Here is a 19,628-nt window from a genome sequence, read left to right on the forward strand (position 1 = left end):
ACTTTTTAGGTATTGAAGATCACTCTCTCTCCAATGGCGCTACAGCCTAAATCGGGCCTTGGCCTTCTTCAAACTATGCCTCCAACCTTGTCGGTCCCGCGCCGATCTTCTCCAGGTTCTCACGTCTAGCAAATTTTGCGCGATTGCTGCCACTTCATCCTCCCATCTTTTCCGTGACCTTCCTTTTTGTCTTGCGCCCTGCATTTTACTATCAAGGGCTCTTTTCGGCAATCTTTCTATCCCCATTCTTACTACATGACCAGCCCAGCGAAGTTTCTGAAGTTTAACGAATTCTGAGATCGGTGTCTCTTTGAACAGTTGGTGAAGATCATTGAAGATCAAGTTATGATTAATCGAGCCACCCACTTGGACTTCCAAAGCCAAATGGACATTTAATAGCTCACGTACCGTGGGATACTGATATTTCTGAGATTCTGGGACAGACCAAAAAATTAAGAGGTACTGAAATTTACATTGACAGAGACTATATTAAAGAAGTCAGGGAAAAAAGAACGAGACAGAGTAAATATGAAGAAAATAAAAGAAAATAACAATGCGCTGAAAATGAAACTGGTCTTTGATTCTTTATTGGTGGAATCAGTTAAATACAGTTGGGACTGGAGGCATGGATTAAGATGTGGAAAAGATAATGGTATGAATCGGTTGACGATGGACTGGAACATTGATTTAAATTTATTGTTTAATTCTCCAAGTAATAATAGTGATCAAGCAGAAGTGACGGATCATTCAGAGAACATAAATTAGGAAAACTACAATATCGAGTCGGGGGATCAGGGAGAGGGTTGGTGAACCAAATCTGATAGAGAGTGAAGATGATGATATCGTAGATTTGGAACATGGAATGGTAATTGGTAATGAGAGTTGGAACACAATGAAAATACTTATGTACAACAAAGCAGGTTTAAAATCAAAACTCAATCAAATAGGATTTGTAAAATATGTAAGTAACTTTGAAATATTTAGATTATGTGAAACGCATGTAGAAACTGTATTTACTGATAAGGTTTTTAATAATAGGTATAAGTTATATGCACAGGCAGCTGTGAGATTTTCCAATTTTGGTAGAGCGAGTGAAGGGTGGTTGTGTGATGTTAATCATAAGATACAACATAAGCTGAGGGAAGTGGAAGCTCAAATGATATAGATATAAAAGTAGGTGATGAAAAAATAAGCATTAATCCAGTGTATCTGAGGCCAGGAGAGTATTGAGAGAAGTGTTTTGAAAACGTTGAAAGGGTTTTAGTAGAAAATTTAGATCAAAATGTTGAAAATAGTTTAGTTGTAGGTGATTTTAATGCAAGGTTGGGGGAGGAAGGGATTCTAGGTAATAAGCTTGATGAAGATGATGTATACAGAAGGACAAACCTGAGTGAAAGGAGAGTTTCTAAAGATAAGTTGATTAATCATCATGGGAAAAAGGTAATAAGGCTGTGTAACGACTTTAATTTGGTTATTTTAAATGGAAGAACAAAAGGCGATATAGAGAGGGAGTACACATTCTTAAGGCCGTTAGGCAGTTCTGTCATAGATTTTGCATGTGTATTAAGACCGATGTTAAATTTAGTAGATAATTTTTTTTATAGGTTGTAAATATTATTCTAACCATATGCCTCTAATAGTGGAGTTGACCTTTGACGATGGCGGTCAGAGATCAACTAATAAAATTTTACCACTGCTTCCTAAAATTAGTTGGATCCCAACTGATTCGGTAAAATATAAACAAAGAATGTTTTGTGAAATTAATAGGGTAAATAAGTGGACTGATCAACCTGAGATAACTTTGAAGTTACTACAGCAATGTATAAAAAAGTCAGCAAACAAAGGAGAATGTAAGATTTTTATGGCAAAGGAGGAGTGTCAACAAAGCCAGCAATGGTTTGATGGTAAGTGTGCAAGAAAGAGGAAGCAAGTAATGTCATATCTCAGAGTATCTAGAAAAATTGGCTAGACTTATGCAACGAACGTATACAGGAATGTTAAACAGGAATAAAAGCGCCTTTGTGACTTTGAAAAGAAAGAATTTTATAAGAATGCTGCATTGAGTTTAATAAATACAAAAAATTCAAAAGAATTTTGGAAGGCTGTTGGACTGTATAACTTTGGAAGTTCGGCCATTGGGAAATGTGTTAACTTAAACAGTTTACTGCAACATTTTGAAAGACATTTGAACAGCGAAACATAACGGCGAATTCTGTGCTGTATGCAGAACCGTTTATCCTCAATGAACATCTAGATCGGCCGTTTAGTATGTAAGAATTTTAAATTGCATTGGATTCTTTAAAACCAAATAAAGTACTAAAGTAAAAGTAAAGTACTAAATACAGGATAGCATTGCTGCTAGTTCTACAAGTTCCTTCTAGAAAACGGAAAAGTTGGGCTTGCTAATAATTTTTTCGTCAAACTAGACTTTTCTTAGGGTTTTTATGATGCAATAATTTTTCCTCTTTATAAGAAAGGAAACATGGAAAGTGCAGAAAATTATTGAGATATTAGCTACTTAAATGCAATAACCAAACTCATTGCTCATTGATCCTCTCGGACCTTTTCAACTCTTCATACAGCTAAACAGACGATCTTTTCTGAACAGTAGCTATAGCGCGCTTTGCTTGCTTCCCTCTTTGCTACCCTGTATATATCCTTATCTTCTTCTCCTTTAAGTCTGTCATACCTTTTTCTTCTGTCGAACCTTCTGTTGCACTTTATCGTTTCACCACCAAATTTTTTTGTCTCTAGGAGGCTCTTTAGTAGATGCTTTTTCTAGTACTTCCTCCCACACTCGCATCACAACTTTACTGTTAGCTTTTCAGCAGTCATTTACTGTATCTTTTTCTTCAAATTCTTGTAGCACTCTACTCATAGATTATTACCAAATCCTTATCCTATAATTTTCAACACTTTACTTACTGATGTCCTACTTGCTTTTCTTTCCGCCTCACCTTCATCTCCGTATCCACTATCATCGATCAATGTTAACTAGCTACACACTCAATCTTTATCACTTTACAGTTGGTAACCTCTTTTAGCTGACTTCTTCTACACAGCACAACATCTATCTGACTTTTACTTTGCCCGTTACTATAGGTAATATACTGGCCTTTAGTTTTTATAAAGAACGTGATAATGACAGCCAAATCTCATGACACTGCAAAGTCAATCTCACTATTTCCTTCATCATTGCTTATTTCTATCCCGAAATCTTCATGAACTCTTTCTATTTGGGCTCTTTCTCTGCCAGGATGTTTATTTAAATCACCTCCAATAAAACACTCTTCGTCTACAGGAATCTCGAGCATCTTGCAATCGAGGGCCCTCCAAAATTTTTCCTTCTCCTGTTCTTCAGACTCTACCTGTGGGGCGTAAGCACACATGCGGTTCACGTTGGTATTGCCGGTATACAGTTGGACACTCACTATTATATCACTTCTTTGGGTTACCCTTACAAGATGTTCCTTCTATTATTTGTTCAAAATAATACCTACTTAATTTCTGCCGTGACTACTCGAACTACTATAAATTAACTTGCATCCATCTCCAAAATGTCTTGACTTATTACCTTTTTAACAAGTTTTCTGCACACAAAATACACCAGTTCTTGTTCTTTATCCTCTCTTCCTCTCGCGACCTCTCTTCCTTTACCTCTCATGCTTTCGGCGTTGGGAGTTGCAACTCTCAGGATTAGCTACTGTGGCCTGTTCCGTCTTCTATTTATTTTTTATTCGACATTATTAGTTTTTACACACCTGCTACGCTGTCAATTTTAAAATAACAACGTAGTTTATGCCACTTTCACAACTTCCAACGGTAAGAAAATGGTAATTTATTAACGCACGAAACATTTCACGAGTTAATTTTATCTTTTCACTGCAACTCAATTTTCAGGTCAGTGTAAATACATAAGTAGTAAAACATAACGAAAAAGGTTATTAAAAAAAAGAAAAAGTTTGAACTTAGTCCGAAGGCACCTAATAACACTCGGTGTTGCCAAGGCTTAAACCGTCGGCTTAATCGGCATAGTGCGTAACTCCTTTCATACATATTTTACAGGAGACACAAAAAACGATTTAAAAACGACTTTACCTTTAAATGTATTTACGTTGACCATAGTTATTGTTTTTTTTTGATCAGAAAATATCATAAAGGTGGAAAGTATTAGATACTTTTCTAATATTTTAACTTAAATCGCAAAAATTAAAAAAAAAATGGAGATACGCAGTTTGCTTTTTTTATTTTAGCTTAAAAATTGGAGATACTTATTTTTCTTACCATTTAAAATGAAACATTATGCAACAAAAAATCAACATAAAAACATGTTTATTCATGAACGTATTAGATTTATGAACTTAAAAACTAAAAAGGATGAAACAGTAGAACATTAAGAAAACATAAAAACTAAAAAAAATTACCTAATGATGAGGTAAATTATTATAGAACTCGTGATAATCGCTTTCCATGCTCGTTTTAAGTTGTTCGGGGTGTGCATATTTTTCTGCTTTAATTTTTAGTTTTTGTTTGTGCAATGCCGGTATATTATCTGTATAAGTTGTTTCAATGCTGCTTATGTTCAGTCTTATTGGAAAAGTTTGTCAATCTTTCTCTGAATGTCGAAGTTTAGAAAACACTCCATCGTTAGAATATTTCAATGCTTTTAGGTCGGTTACCAATTGCCCAGAGATTTTTCCTGGTCGAATGGATTTAAAATATTTCAATTCATCATAATTTTTGAAGAAGTCGTGCATAGGGTATTCAACTCTGTAAGGACCTTTTTGACATGCTGCTTTGCAGATAAATACGTCATCTGAGGGAATATTGATTTTCTTCTTTCGAATCTTTCTTTCGATAACGGAATGAACGCTGTTCACTTCAATTTGAGTATGGCCCTGAGTGCAAAATTAAATAGACCATTTGACAAAGTAATGTTTTAGTTTTGATAACCGCAGCCGTCACTCCATAGTATAATGTTAATGCTACTTTAATTTTCTAATTGATGTTCTTTCACATGTCCCTCCAAAAAATGAATTATTATACTTGTAAATTCGTTGCTTGTCAATCCGCCCTCACTCTCATTCCAAAGGTAACAGTAGCCTTGTTTCCGCTTAATGTCAAATAGTGTCAAATTATGGACGATAAGTTTGGTCTTGTAATAAAGCGCAGTAACATTGGATTTTGGAAAGAGCAAAACTGATTGAAGATCCATTGTTAAAACTTCATGTTGAGACTCCTTATCGGCACTCTTTTCATTTCTTGCTTCATTTTTTAGTGTTATGAGTTCATTGTATTTATCTTCTGTGGAATTGCCTGTTTGATAAGCGACACATTTGTCGCATAGATCCTTTTTCGGTTGATAAAGTGACAGCCGTTGCTTATCGAATTCATTGGAATGTGGCAATTAATACAGGTGTATGATTGTGTGTTTTGCAGTAGTCGTTTCTATAAACTTTATATAAATGGGCTTTAGAGTTCCAACTCGGTTCTAAATAGAGTTTACCGGTGGAAACTCTGCAGTAATGCAACTCTAATTTTGGTAGTGTTGTGAAAAAATCATGTAGCAAACGAACAGGTGGGTGGTTAATTTTATCAGTCATTTCAGGCTGATCTACATGAACTTGGTCATCTTTGTAGCTGTTTTCCAGACTATTTTTTGCCCATTTTTTTATAACCCTTTCTTTCACCCCTAATGTGTTAAGAAACATTAGCTTACACACCCTTAGTCGGGCCTTTCCCAAATAAAACTTATTTAAGAACGATCTCCTAAAAATTTCCCTATTTCCCCTTTTTCTACTATTAGTTTCTACTGACACGTGGTTTTTTACAAGCATCTTTTTTTCTGTCCAATATATTTTTTCCAGAATTGTTTAAAGATGATTTATCTCTTATTTTGCACTAGTTGTCTGCATTTCAACAAAGACTGTTGATTTGCACTCAACTTACAGTGACATGCACCTTTTTGTGATTTTGGTTCTTGTAGAAAATCATATCTCCACTTTCCATTTTCCTTTCTTTTCCCTACATAGGATTCTCCTTTTTCTCTGCTGATTTAGTTTTTGTTTTCGTGCCATCTACTTTTATTTATTTCATACTTTGTTGAACGTTTTCCTTTTGGATTTTCATCCTCTGTTATATTGTCCGGTAACTTAGTTACAGAAATAGTGGCATCAGTTTCTGAGTCAGAGCTATGTAAAGTTGGATTGAAATCTGGATCGTTAATATCCGATTCTGCATCGATGTTTTCTTCAGTTGGTGTCTTGTAAACATCAACAGATGCCTTAATATCAGTAGACTGGGCTGTTGTATTTAACAGCGTCATGTTGGATGGTATATATATATATATATATATATATATATATATATATATATATATATATATATATATATATATATATATATTTAGGGATTTTACAGTATTCACTGCCTTCCCTCGCTCAACCGTTTCCATCTCTCTCTGTTGTTCCATTCTCCATCGTTCAGTCCTCTCTTACTCATGGCGTCGTCTACTTCGTTCCTCCAGGATTTTCGGGGTCGTCCTCTTTTCCTCCTTCCTATGGGGCTCCATTCGGTTATTTTCTTTATCCATCTGCTGTCGCTAGTTCTTCTTACATGTCCATACCACTTTAGTCTTTTTTGTTCTATATATGTTAGTATGTCTGTTTCTATTGATGTTCTTTGCTTTATTTCGTCATTACTTCTCCTATCCATTCTTGTTACTCTGCAGCATCTTCGCAGGCATTCCATCTCTGTTGCTACTATCTTACTGGATGGTATTTCATCAAATAACTGGTCACATTCCATATTGAAGTTTATTGAGCATGTCATTCCTTTTAAACAAGAAAATACATTGGTATTCAAATAGGAACTCTAAAAATATTGCTCCTACCAGTCCTGTCCCCATCCAGCATTTGAAATTCTTCCTTAGATGATTTAGGTTCAGAATTATTGAATTCAGTAACTATAATTTTGCTCATTCGTACGTCTACAAGTTGACTGTTAAAGCCCTCTGAAAAGGAATTACATAGGCAGTCAAATAATAACTTACATAATAATATAATATAGTTCCTACCTTTTGTGTCCTTGTCCAGCATTTGAACTCCTTATTCAAAAAATGTAGATTCAAAATTATTAGACTCAGCAACCATAATTTTGCTCATTTATGCGTCTAACAAGTTACACTATTACACTCTTCTAAAAAAGAAAGGACATTGGCAGTCAAACATAAACTTTAAAAATATTGTGCCTAATACCACTTCTGTTCTTGTCCGGCATTTGAATTTCTTGTTCAGATGATTAAGGTTCAGAAGGTAATTTGAAGCATAATATTATAAAACAAAGTTAGTTAATTGTATGCCAGGCTTATCTTGTTACAGAGTTTTGATGATTACTTACCACCCTGGTTTAAAAATACGACCTCGGCTTCGCGAATAATTCTTGATAGATCTGAGTTATCATTATTCTTTAAAGTTGGATTCAAGACCTGATCGTCGCTAGCTGATATTTTATGAACGCTTTTTTTAACTGTCTGTTCCGTATTATTGCTTTTACGAACATCCAACGCTTCGAATATCCTATCAATTCGTCTTGCTAAGGTCTAGAATGAATAAACTCTAGAAAAAGTTTGGAGTATGTAAGCTATATTTTACACGAATAGAAAAGCTTCGTCTCAGACCTGTCAAGCTAAAGTAACGGTCAGACTAATGTATTTTTTTTCCAAGAAAAATGCGATAAAACAATGCACGTCGCTGAATCGAATGTGTTTTTCTTAAAACGAAATGAATTTTAGGTAGTAATGTTTGCGTTTTCTATAGAATTTTTTATGAAGAAAAGTACTTATCTCCTACACGAGAACACATTATTATAGAATATATATAACACGAAAACTGCGTAACTCCATTGAATACAACATTTTACCCTACTTCCCTGTATAATTACTTGTTGTGTAAATTAAGCTAATATTATCACTGCATTGACATATTGACATTTCGTAACAAACTGATGGATTTACGAAGTTTGCTGACTCAATTTGGCGGGAAAAGATATACGCCGTTTTTTAATTAAGATATTGCAAAGCAAACAATTTAATCTTGGATTTATGGACTTTGCTAGTGTATGCGTTATAATATTTTCTACTAGATGGCATAAAAATGTAATTTTGTTAAAAAAGTGGAGTTACGCACTTTGCCGGTTAAGCCGACGAAACTAAGTTATACCCCGTATATAATTTTTTTTCATTTTTTTTGGGTTATTATAATTAAGATTGTATATCGCTTAGTTAATGAATACGATTATGTTGTAACGTTTAATTACTTAAGAGAGTTTTTATTTACTTTATTAGTATTAAAGAGTAGAGTATTAAAAAACAATCTTATCTGTATATGACTCGCTCAAATTATGGCTAAGGAAGTTAATATATCAAAATTTGTTCAAATCATATTTATATATCTCAATTTTTTTGGAATTTCTAATGAAAATTCAAAATTAATATGGAAAAAACTATATACTTTTATAATTTTAATTAGTTTAATCTTAACTTATGGGTACTGTACATACAGAAAATTCAATGAACCAGAATATCAAGATTATCATACTTTTACAATAATCATTGAACAAATCGTAAGTTTTCTGGTATTTGCGAATATGGTAACAACAATAATTGTAACTAATTTTATATACCCATCGAATATGGAAGATATCTTAAACAATTTCTTAGATTTTGATAAGAGGATAACACCGGAAAGGCCAAATAGAATTTTTTCTCTCTTCTGCCATTATTTTGTCGGATTTCATATATACTATTGTTTTCTCACAAGCATTGATATGTACTCCTGGATCAAGAGAGTATCGTTCAGAATATTTTGTATTTTTATTATTAAAGTGATTCACATAATTGTTGCAAATTACATGATGATTATTTGGTACTGCTGTGCTTTGGAAATAACTAGCAGGTTTCGAAGATTGAATGTTATATTACTACATTTTTCTAGCAATTTTCAAATAGTAAACAAAAAGAAGGTACCAGCTCTGGGTAGCACAGAGAAAGCTATTGGAAACGTACGGAACATAAGAAGAGCATACATCATATTATGTGATAATGTAAGTTTGGTTAATGATGTGTTGGGCTACTCGTTGCTATATTTTATATTTTTTATTATTGGAAGTGTTCTCTCCTATACCAATTTTATGATACAAGCATTATTGTCGACTTTACCGTCAGGTGATCAAAAAGCAGGATTTTTTAAATTACTTGGATGTATTAATATTATAGATAATTTCGTAAGTAAAATTGATATTCTCTACTTATTTTTGTTAAAATTTTGTTTGTTGTTTAATGGTCTGTCAGGCTTTCCATTGGATAGGACTTTATCAAAAGAATAAATGATAATTACTATTTAAATGGGAATAAGCCACAATTAAAGGTTAAAGTAGGTTTATTGACGTTTCAATTTCGACTTCGGAAATTGTTCTCAAACGTCAATAAACCTATTTTAACCTTTAATTGTGGCTTATTTCCATTTAAATGGTAATTACTTTAAAATACCACAAGAAAATAGCTTCAGAGCAATATTAAGAATAAATGATGTAACATTTATAAGTAATATTGTTCTAAAATAATTTCTAGATTTTAAACAATTGTATTAGAGTAGTAATTGTATTAAAAATAATGGAGCTGAGAGGATATATTTCAAAAAAGTTCATTTATCTCTTAAACCGAAACATATGTGTCTATAGTACATAATGGGACACATCCGGTCTTAGGGCCACGGCGCAGAAATATCTACATAGAAACATTTATTTTGATTTTGGATGCATAAATTTTATATTTTTACTCATAAAAGAAAATTCTGTTGCTACTATTGTAAAAATTTATTATTTAACACAGGGATATTTATAAAAATATTATAGGTAAAATTGATATCTACACAATAGGACAAACATGAAGAATGTCCTAAAATGAGATAGAGAGTAAAACATAGATTGCTGGTTACAAAATACGAGAGCTCTTACCTGTAATATTAGAATGTCTTAAACACTAACGGTTCAAAAAGCTATCCCAAGGTACAAAACGGTTTATTAAAGAGAAAAAGAGGGAAAAACAAATAGCATAAATAATATTAGTATAAATACATAAAGAACTAAACAAAATTCCTACTACTAAATACTACTTACTAGTTAACAAGTCTTTGAAAAGTGTATGTGCACTATTGTCTATCCAACCACTGTGTCTAAGGCTACCAATGCAAAAATTTTTAAAACTTATTATTAATTGCTTTTATACCATAAGCTGGACAAACCTTTTACAGATTCAGAGAGCACTGTATAAATGTGTCAGGAGTAAATCCTTGATGAGTTTTTTAAGGCTTCTTTCTGCAGAGATGTTGCACCGTGCGGGACTAAATTCGCTCTGAGGGTAGGCGGGGTGACTGATTTTTCGGTGAGTCTTTTTTGTAAGAGTTTTAAGCGCACAAAAAACTATATTTCTAAAAACTGTTGATATATGTTTCGACAATCGTTTGACATTTATGACATTTATAAAGTGGGTGCATTTGTGTCAAAAGTGGAGTTAAATACTAAATTAAAATATTTATAAATAGTTTTACATGTTCGAATGGATTTATTAGAACAAATATTAAAAAAACTTAGAACTATTTAAAGTTAACACACCGAATTTCAACAATTACTATTAACTATAAAGTTAGACTCCCATTATAGCACAATTATTGCACTGCAAGTAAATAGAATCGCTACATTTTATAAATTTGTATGATGTTTTTTTTTCTTTGAGGTGGGCAGATAGAACCTGTTTTGCATTTCTGAAGTATACGTCAGATGGAAGTTCTTCGGTGGGATTTTCTAATTCTTCAGGAATGAGTTCACGTATAAGTGACCTTATATCTCTAGTAAGACTTAGAATTAATAGACATCTCCTCAGATGTGGTTCTATAACAGTCATAACCACACTTTAAATAAAGTGGATCCTTTTCATTGAGGGATTTTGACGGTTACACAAATATAATATGAAATTATTGACACAACTTACTTATATTGATTAAAGTGTAAAATATTACTAACGACACCTGGTACTTATATTAGATGAATATAAGTAGTTTTTACACATTTTTAATAAAAGACAATTTCCGGTTTATTTTCATAAGGGTCTGTTTCAACCCTATTATGCATGTACGATATAAGCACAACTGATCCGTTGATTTTCGGAACAAGTGACAAGGGAGTTACAGGCATATTAGTAGCAAAGTGTTGATTCCACTGGTCTAGATTTATTTGTCTTCAATTTTGGTGGTATATAAGTTTTATTTATTCTAATAGTGCCGACATATTTTAGATATGTTTTTCTATCAGCTTCAATGAAATGAACGTTCTCCTTTGGAAAGTCCAGTTCTGTCACTGTTAAATTTTTTCACATGCGAAAAATCATGTCATTTGTTAGCTGTATTACCAACTACCATTCTACCAAAATTTTACAATAATTACCTTATTACAACCCTTGATAATACCTTCTACTTCCATTTCCAACCCCCCTACTTCAGAAATACAGACAGTTGTAAGAGAGCAAATAAGAAGACGCTCCTCTTGCCTGTTGCCTATCATTAAGAACAGACGTACTCTCTCTTGCCTGTTACCTATCGCTGGGAACAGACGCTCTCTCTTCCCTGTTGACTATTGCTAGTAACAGAGGTATTCTTTCTTCGGTTGACTATGCTAACAACAGATATTCTCTCTCTCCCGCCTATAGTTGCGCGAAGACGCTGCTTGCCTGTTGCGTATCGTTAGGAACAGAGGTATTCTCTCTACTGTTGACTGCCGCTAACAACAGACATTCTCTCTCTCCCGCTTATCGTTACGCGAAAAATACCGCAAATACCGTTTTAAAATAATTACTATTTAAATGGGAATAAGCCACAATTAAAGGTTAATGTAAGTTTATTGACGTTTCAATTTTCACTTTGGAAATCGTTCTTAAAATACAAACATTAGTAAATTAAACAAATTTTATTTTTTTTGTTAACAAAAAAACATAAATTAATATTGTGTTTCTTTTTGGTAATTAGCCGAAGTGCATCGATTATAGATGAGTGCATTTTTCCACGCCCCAAAAGTGGTTTCGGGCTAAAGACCAGCCTTACTATCACATTCTTTCTTTTATCTATTCCCGTCTATTTATTCACATTTACTATATCCACCATTTCGTCCTGGATCGTCTGTCGCATAACATTCGTCGCTGCTCTATCTCTAGAAACCTTCATCATTCAAGTAAGTTAACTCAGTTATCTGAACAGCTCATAGCAATGGTGTGGAACCTGTCTGGTTTAGGGAATAACTTAAAAATAGTTTAAAAAACTAGTTTGAATTATTTTTTTAAAGGACTTTAAAATATTGATTTGAAAAACTACAAAGTAAACAATGAACATAAATTAATAAAGAACTACAAGTATGAAATCTATATTGTCTATGACTGCAACATTATCCTATTGATTATCTTTTACTCATTAAGTAATTGTATGAAATAAAAATAAAAAATATTTCTAGTGGCACCCTTATAATGTAACGCGTAATTAATATGCATTTAGAGTGAATTAGACAAACGCAGTAATAAAAAGTTGCCATTGATGATATATTAAATATCTTTTAAATTGTGCTGTTAGTATAATATGGCTCCTTTATCAAGTAAGAACTACTACACCTGTTTTAGATATACGTTTGTATACTTAAAACTTTGGGGCATTAAAATCCATCATTTGGACTCCAAATTTTACAGTTATTATGTTAAGTTGCTATTTCTATTTTTAACATTGGGATATGCAATTATCTCATATATCGTAGCAACAATTTTCAATCAAGAAAAGCTTATCGCTAGGATTGGAGACGTAGGTAAGAATGTTTGTCTGGCACTCACTGTGGCTGCTACCATATATATAACAAATTTCTCCAATGAAAAGCCTGAAAATCTTTTCGAATTTCTCAAAAATGTGGATGTGTTTCTTGGTGTCAGAATTGGACCAGTATATTCAAAGTTTCCCTTTGTTTTCAGTTTTGTAAACATACAGTCTCTTATTTTGTTGGTGTACTACGGTTATAGTTTAAAGCTAACCAATTCGTTCGGATTAAGCTTATATAATTTTGTAAAGGGTATTCAATATTTGCACGCAGTTATTTCAATTTCTACGACGATTTGGATAACTTTGGAGATTTACTCAAGGTTTAAATCATTGAACCATGGGCTTGAACATATATTTAAAACAAGTAATTTTGACTCAATAACTGATATTACTTGCACAATACAAATAAAACCAAGTTACAGACCTCGAATAATAAGAGATTTAAGAATTACAATCAAATGCTATAACAGCCTTTGCAATGCATTGGACGTAGTTAACAGCATTTTTGGATTTACGATTTTGTTTTATGTGTTGTTCGCTATACCTGCTATTGTAGGATACACAACAAACTTGTTACTATATGCACTATCTGGTTATCCAATAACTCAGTTATCTGATAAAGAGATGATAAACTATATTTGGATTATTGAGATTCTCGTAAGTATTTTCATTTTTTTACATCAAAAGTTTATATCAAAATGCTTTCAATTTTTTTAAATAAAATTTATGAAATAGTATTTATTATTTTCTTTTATTTATAATGTCTTGGAAAACGAAACAAATTATTTAATATAACTAGTAGTATACATTTTCCAAGGTAAATTCTGATTTTTATATTTATTATTATTTGTCTGTTTTTTTCCTATATCCGAGGAAATGAAGCATTAAAAAGCACTAAACCTACCAGTTTTCCACGTCAAGATGAATCGCTATGCAACTTTTTGCGTTTGATTCGGGTAAGAGTCAGGAAAGTTCGTGAAAAAAATTCATGGTCGTAACATGAAAATTTCATTTTGTGCATAAGGAAAATGCATTAAAAAAGTACATGAAAAATTTTTTAGCTTGGAAAGTAACGAGCGATGGAGCGAGGAAAGAAATTACGTATGTCTTGCTTTAATCTGAATTTGTATCATTATTTTATAAATTAACTAGCTGACTTAAAGTTAAATAACGTATTATAATCAGTTCAATAAGCTCCTCTTTCGAGTCTATTAAGTAACAGAAATCTCTGGGTAATAAAATAAATCCGGTCCAGGTGTCAATAGCGACTTTATCATTTCCAATATGTAAGAATTTTGATCTTGTTGCCAAAACACTAGCCTTTTATTTGTCGATTGGAGCGTCTTTATATACCACAACAAATAAGATGATGTTAGGTATGCGTTTAGTTTACCCGCAGCAGTTTAATTGGGAAATAATTATTAATTAAGGAACAGTCTGCAAATACAATTATGACTTGTCCAAAAATGTTTTTGATTGTCACGAATATCTTTCAAAGTTCTGCCTAGTCCCTGTAATTACCTCTCGTGGGCGAATGTACAATAATCCCAAACGATTAATTTGCATACCTGTAAAATCTTCGCCATTTCTATAGTTTTGGCAATGTTGCAATCTGGTATTTCAAAAATTTGCATATTAAATAAAACAAAACACACAACAAATTTGATTAAATATCTTTATAAATATTTGTAAAGTGAAGTTAGACGACTTTTTTCTTTCTACACGTAATTTGACAGGTTACGTCAAAATGATGAATCTTTAAATTAAAAGTTTTCTGGTATGTCTTTACTAACACTCTATTTATTTTGTTAATCATAGCTTCTTTTGTTATGGCCATCCATTGGTTATATTGCGATTTAAAGTGAGAGAAAAACTGTTTTTAAGGTCTTTCCGTACAGTTTTTTGAAAATTATCTTTGACACAAACCATCTCCTGATGATATCGAACAACAAAAACAGAATTATCTAATTTGGTGCAGTCGTTCTGAAATGATGCCCGTACAAAAATTTCGGAGATTTATTTTTATTAATATAGATTTTGATTAGCATTGTACAACATTAAAAAAATCAGCCAAAACCTTTAGCACAGAACTTTAATCAAAAATAAAAAAAATAACAAAAATAATAAGTAACAATTATAAATAAAATCAAAGAAGATGCTGTATATGTCCACCATCCACATCTCTAACGTAACGCTTCTTCGCATTGTGTCTATATCTATAACTTTGTGAAGGAAGTATTATTTAATTATTTAATATGATTCTCTATTCTTTGTCTAAGATCTTCCAAATTCGCTACAGAAGTTAAAAATCGAATGACCTTTTTGGTGGAAAAATTAATAATAAAACTCAAATTTTATAGTGCTGTAAGAATTCCAGCCCCGTCTTACTGATTATGGCCACAAAATAGATTTCGAAAACGCAAAAACCATCGCTCCCACTCGCTCCTTAAAATCGAGAATTATTCCTGAAGCCATCGAAATTTAAAAACGACCTAACAGCTTAAATACGCGCAATGACGATAAAAGACTGCCGGCAACATGGCGGCCCCTTGTCTCAACCCATCCCGCTCGCATTGCCACTAAGGAGTAGGCAGATTGAGACCTCAGTACCGTTTGACGGTTCTTGTATTTCTACAGAATAAGATATTGGTACGTCACGAGTGAGGAAAGTAGACAGATTGAGACCCCTAACTCGCACGGAACCGTATCCATTTTTATAATGGCTTCAAAATGGGTACCGAAACGTCGAGTTTTAAATTCTCAATGCAGTTCTTCCCGAGAACTTAGTAATTTTCATTTACCTGATCGCGGAAATTTATCCCACTATATATATATATATATATATATATATATATATATATATATATATATATATATATATATATATATATATATATATATATATATATATATATATATATATATATATAATAGTCATTTATTTGAATTTCGCGCCATTGACAGGTCTGATTGTCACTAAATTTGAAGTAAAGAAAAGAAGAAGAATATAACCAGATTATTATAACACACGATTATGAATTATGTATTAGAAGTGTTTTTTCGCTAAATAAAGTTAAGAAACCTATACCAATATTATTTTATTAACGAAGACTACAGCATTAGAAGTGGGATTACGTGGATCGCCGATATTTTTGCAGATTTGAAAATTGTGCTAGTATTGGTAATAGCAATGCCGGGATCAGACTCCGAAATCGAAAATACAAGTGGAAATACCGTCGCTCAGGCGAGTATAGCTGAAATTGTTCATACAGCGATACAGGCAATCCTCGATTATGAAGAGAAAAAGAAAACTGCCGATTCAGAAAATCAGACAGCGACACATAACCCCATAGAAATTAGTAACAGTGAATTATCAACTTTAATGCCGGAATTTTCAAGCAGAGACAAAAGCCAGAATGTTTCAATGTCGTTAGAAAGAATTGAGAAAATCAAAACTGTGTATAATGTGCCAACTGATATTTTGCAACTGTTAGTCATTGGAAATTTGACCGGAAAAGCGAAGGAATGGTACCTCAGCAAACCAAATTTAATTTCCACAGATTGGACAGGTTTAGAAAATGAAATTAAGAGAATGTATGGGAGAACTTATATGATCCAGTGTTGTCGACAAGAAAGATGGAGTCTAGAAGATGGAAAAAGAGTGAAAGGTTTTGAGCATATTTCCATGACAAACTGTTACTGGGCAACAAAGCCGGAGTTGAGGACGAATATATGGTACATTATCTGATTGATGGGTTTGATGATCGCCTACTTCAAAATCAAGCCAAAATAATGTTATCCACACTCAATACCACTGAAGATTTATGTAGGTTGATGGGGAGTGTTGTTAAAGACGAGGCATCAGGGAGTGGACAAAGGTTTGTTACAGCATCAAGTTATAAGGCAAGTGCTAACCAGAACCAAACTCATACCGCAACACAGGGTCGGATGCCAGTTTCTGTAAAATGTATATTTGTGGTCGTACCGGACATAAAGTGACGGAGTGTAGACAAGCCAAGCGTGATAAGGGATCATGCTTTAGATGTGGAAGCAAGGATCATATGGTAAGAGACTGTCCTAATAGAAACCAGCAACTGGTGCAACTGGTGCAACTGGTGAATCGCAGATTCAACTACTAGAGATAGCAATGGAGCCATGGGTCTAGTGGAACGTCCTATGAGCCAAAAGGATCCTTTTGTACTAAGTCTGGTTTTAGATAAGTATAGCATAACATTAAATGGTATAATAGATACAGGGAGTCCAATATCATTGATATCAGAAAATTTTGTAAAGGCAGAAGATATTATTTCTTCTACTAATATTGAATCTTATTCAGGTATAAATAAATCACCTTTGAAGGTTTTAGGGCTTTTTTATGACACAGTTACTTTTGATGACATATCAGTAAATTTAAAATTTTATGTTGTTGAGAAAGATTCTTTTAGTTGTAATTTACTTCTGGGTCGAGATTTTATAAACAATGAATCCATAGAAAATATAAGTTTTTCAAATGGTTCTTTTAAAATAAATAAAAACTCTTGTGTACATAGAGAGGAAGACTATCAGTTTCCTTTTACAGATTTTTTGTTTATTAACGATATGGTAAATTTAGATGCAGACTTGAATATTAATTATTGTTTACCTTTTGAAATAACTACTAGTGTTCAAACTTTATTGAAGTGATATTACTTTGATTATGATAAACCATTAAAACCACAGTGTGATTTCAAAGCACAGCTTTAACTAAAAATAAACCTTTTAGTATCAGACCACGTAGACTATCCTATGCAGAGAAAAAGTCATTGGATGAAATTCCTGCTAATTTATTAGAAAATAATGTTATTAGGGAAAGTGATTCACCTTTTTGTTCACCAGTAGTATTATCTAAAAAGAAGTCAAATGAATATCAAATGTGTGTAGACTATCGTAAAAAACATGAAAAAATTCTATATTCTAGATTACAACTTTGCCGTAGTCAGGCGTCCTCATTTTGCTAAAAAAATTTTTTTACATATATACCGACGGTCCACTCTGATATATATATATATATATATATATATATATATATATATATATATATATATATATATATATATATATATATATAATGAACCAGAAGTATTTGCTGACAACGTAAGGAAGTAAACGTTAAATAGTGGGTTTGCAGCAATAAAAATGAAATGTGTACTCTTTTAAATTTTTATTCCAAGCTTTCGGACATTGGTTATGTCCTTCATCAGGGAGCTACAAATGTGATTAAGAAATTGTTGGTGTTGGTATAATTAATTAAAAATTGTTTCTACTTACAAACTTAACGAGGTTGTATCAACAAAGATCTATTATAATATTGATAAAATTTATCATGGTCTCTCATCTATTTTAACATATAAAAACTATTTTTATGTTTAAAATTTTAAAAAAATTATTACTGTAAATACAAAAACACTTCATTATTCTAAATAAATACGTGACATTATTTTGACAAAATTCTTTTAAATGTCAATTGATAAATTGTTGTTTGCGTTATTATTACATTTATCTAGTAGTAACAAATAGGAGAACATTTCATTTAGATGGCCAATATCCGTTTTATGATTCATTGTATTATTATTTTGGCAAATGTAGGCCATTTCAAGAAAAAGTCTTTTGGTGATGTTACTTTCATGTTCTACTACTTTGATGTTATTATAATCTATCTGATGCCCATTTTTAAATACATGTTCACCCAATGCAGTTTTTTCAGGATGCAGTCTATTATCTGACTTGTGGGATGTAATGCGATCTTTAAGGCATCTTGATGTTTGACCATAGTATACTTGTTCACATGATCCACACGGTATACAGTAAACAACATCTGTTAAAGACAAGAGTGCGGATTGGTCTTTAAGTTTAGAAAAAACTTTGTTAACTGTTAGTACCGTTTTATGTGCAATTTTGATATTATTAATTGATGAAAAAATTCTACTTAGTTTCTGTCCAATGTCTTTAATGTATGGAAGAGATACATATCTAATTGTAGTTTGTTGTGGTAAAGGATCTACAGGTCCAATTCTATCTTGTGATACAGACAGATTTTCTTCGTTTCTTAAATGACTAGTTAAATTTTGTGGAGTGTTAAATAAAATTTTCTTTAGTAGTATACTTGGGTATGAGTTTTCAATGAATAGGTTATAAAGGATTTTTAGATTTTTTGTATGGAAAGCGGTATCGCTGATTTTAAGGACACGATTTTTCATTTCTTTAACTAAATTCAGTTTCATCGAATATTTATGGTATGACCAATAATTTAAATATCTGCCTGAACTGAGAGGTTTTCTATACCAATCAACCAGTAAATGGGTACCTTTTCGTATTAATTTGGTATCTAAAAAAGGTACTGAACCTGTAGTATCTTCACATTCTAATGTGAATTGAATGTAGGGGTTGTAACTATTGAAATACCAAAGTATATCATTTATCCCTGTGCTTGGTAATGCTAATATTATGTCATCAACATATTTTTTTATAAAATGTAATTAATAAGGTAGGACAAGGATGATGGTGTCTAGTATATGGTCCATTACATAACAGGAAATTATTGGTGATATAGGGTTCCCCATAGGTGTACCAAAAGTTTGTTTGTAAAATTTGTTGTTAAATGAAAAATAATTGTTTTCGAACAGAAAAGTTAACAGTTTGAAAAATGTGTCCTTATCAATGTTACAATGTTGAGCAATAATATAC

The 19,628-nt window shown here is 32.3% G+C and overlaps 1 protein-coding gene across 1 annotated transcript in view; it reads left to right on the plus strand.

Moving 5' to 3' along the window:
• The window catches only part of LOC140439259 (uncharacterized), a 242,768-nt gene that overhangs the window by 115,810 nt on the left and 107,330 nt on the right, over window positions 1–19,628 (plus strand). The gene's annotated exons all lie outside the window — the stretch shown is intronic.

This window comes from Diabrotica undecimpunctata, chromosome 1, assembly GCF_040954645.1.
Source record: "Diabrotica undecimpunctata isolate CICGRU chromosome 1, icDiaUnde3, whole genome shotgun sequence".
NCBI lineage: Eukaryota > Metazoa > Arthropoda > Insecta > Coleoptera > Chrysomelidae > Diabrotica > Diabrotica undecimpunctata.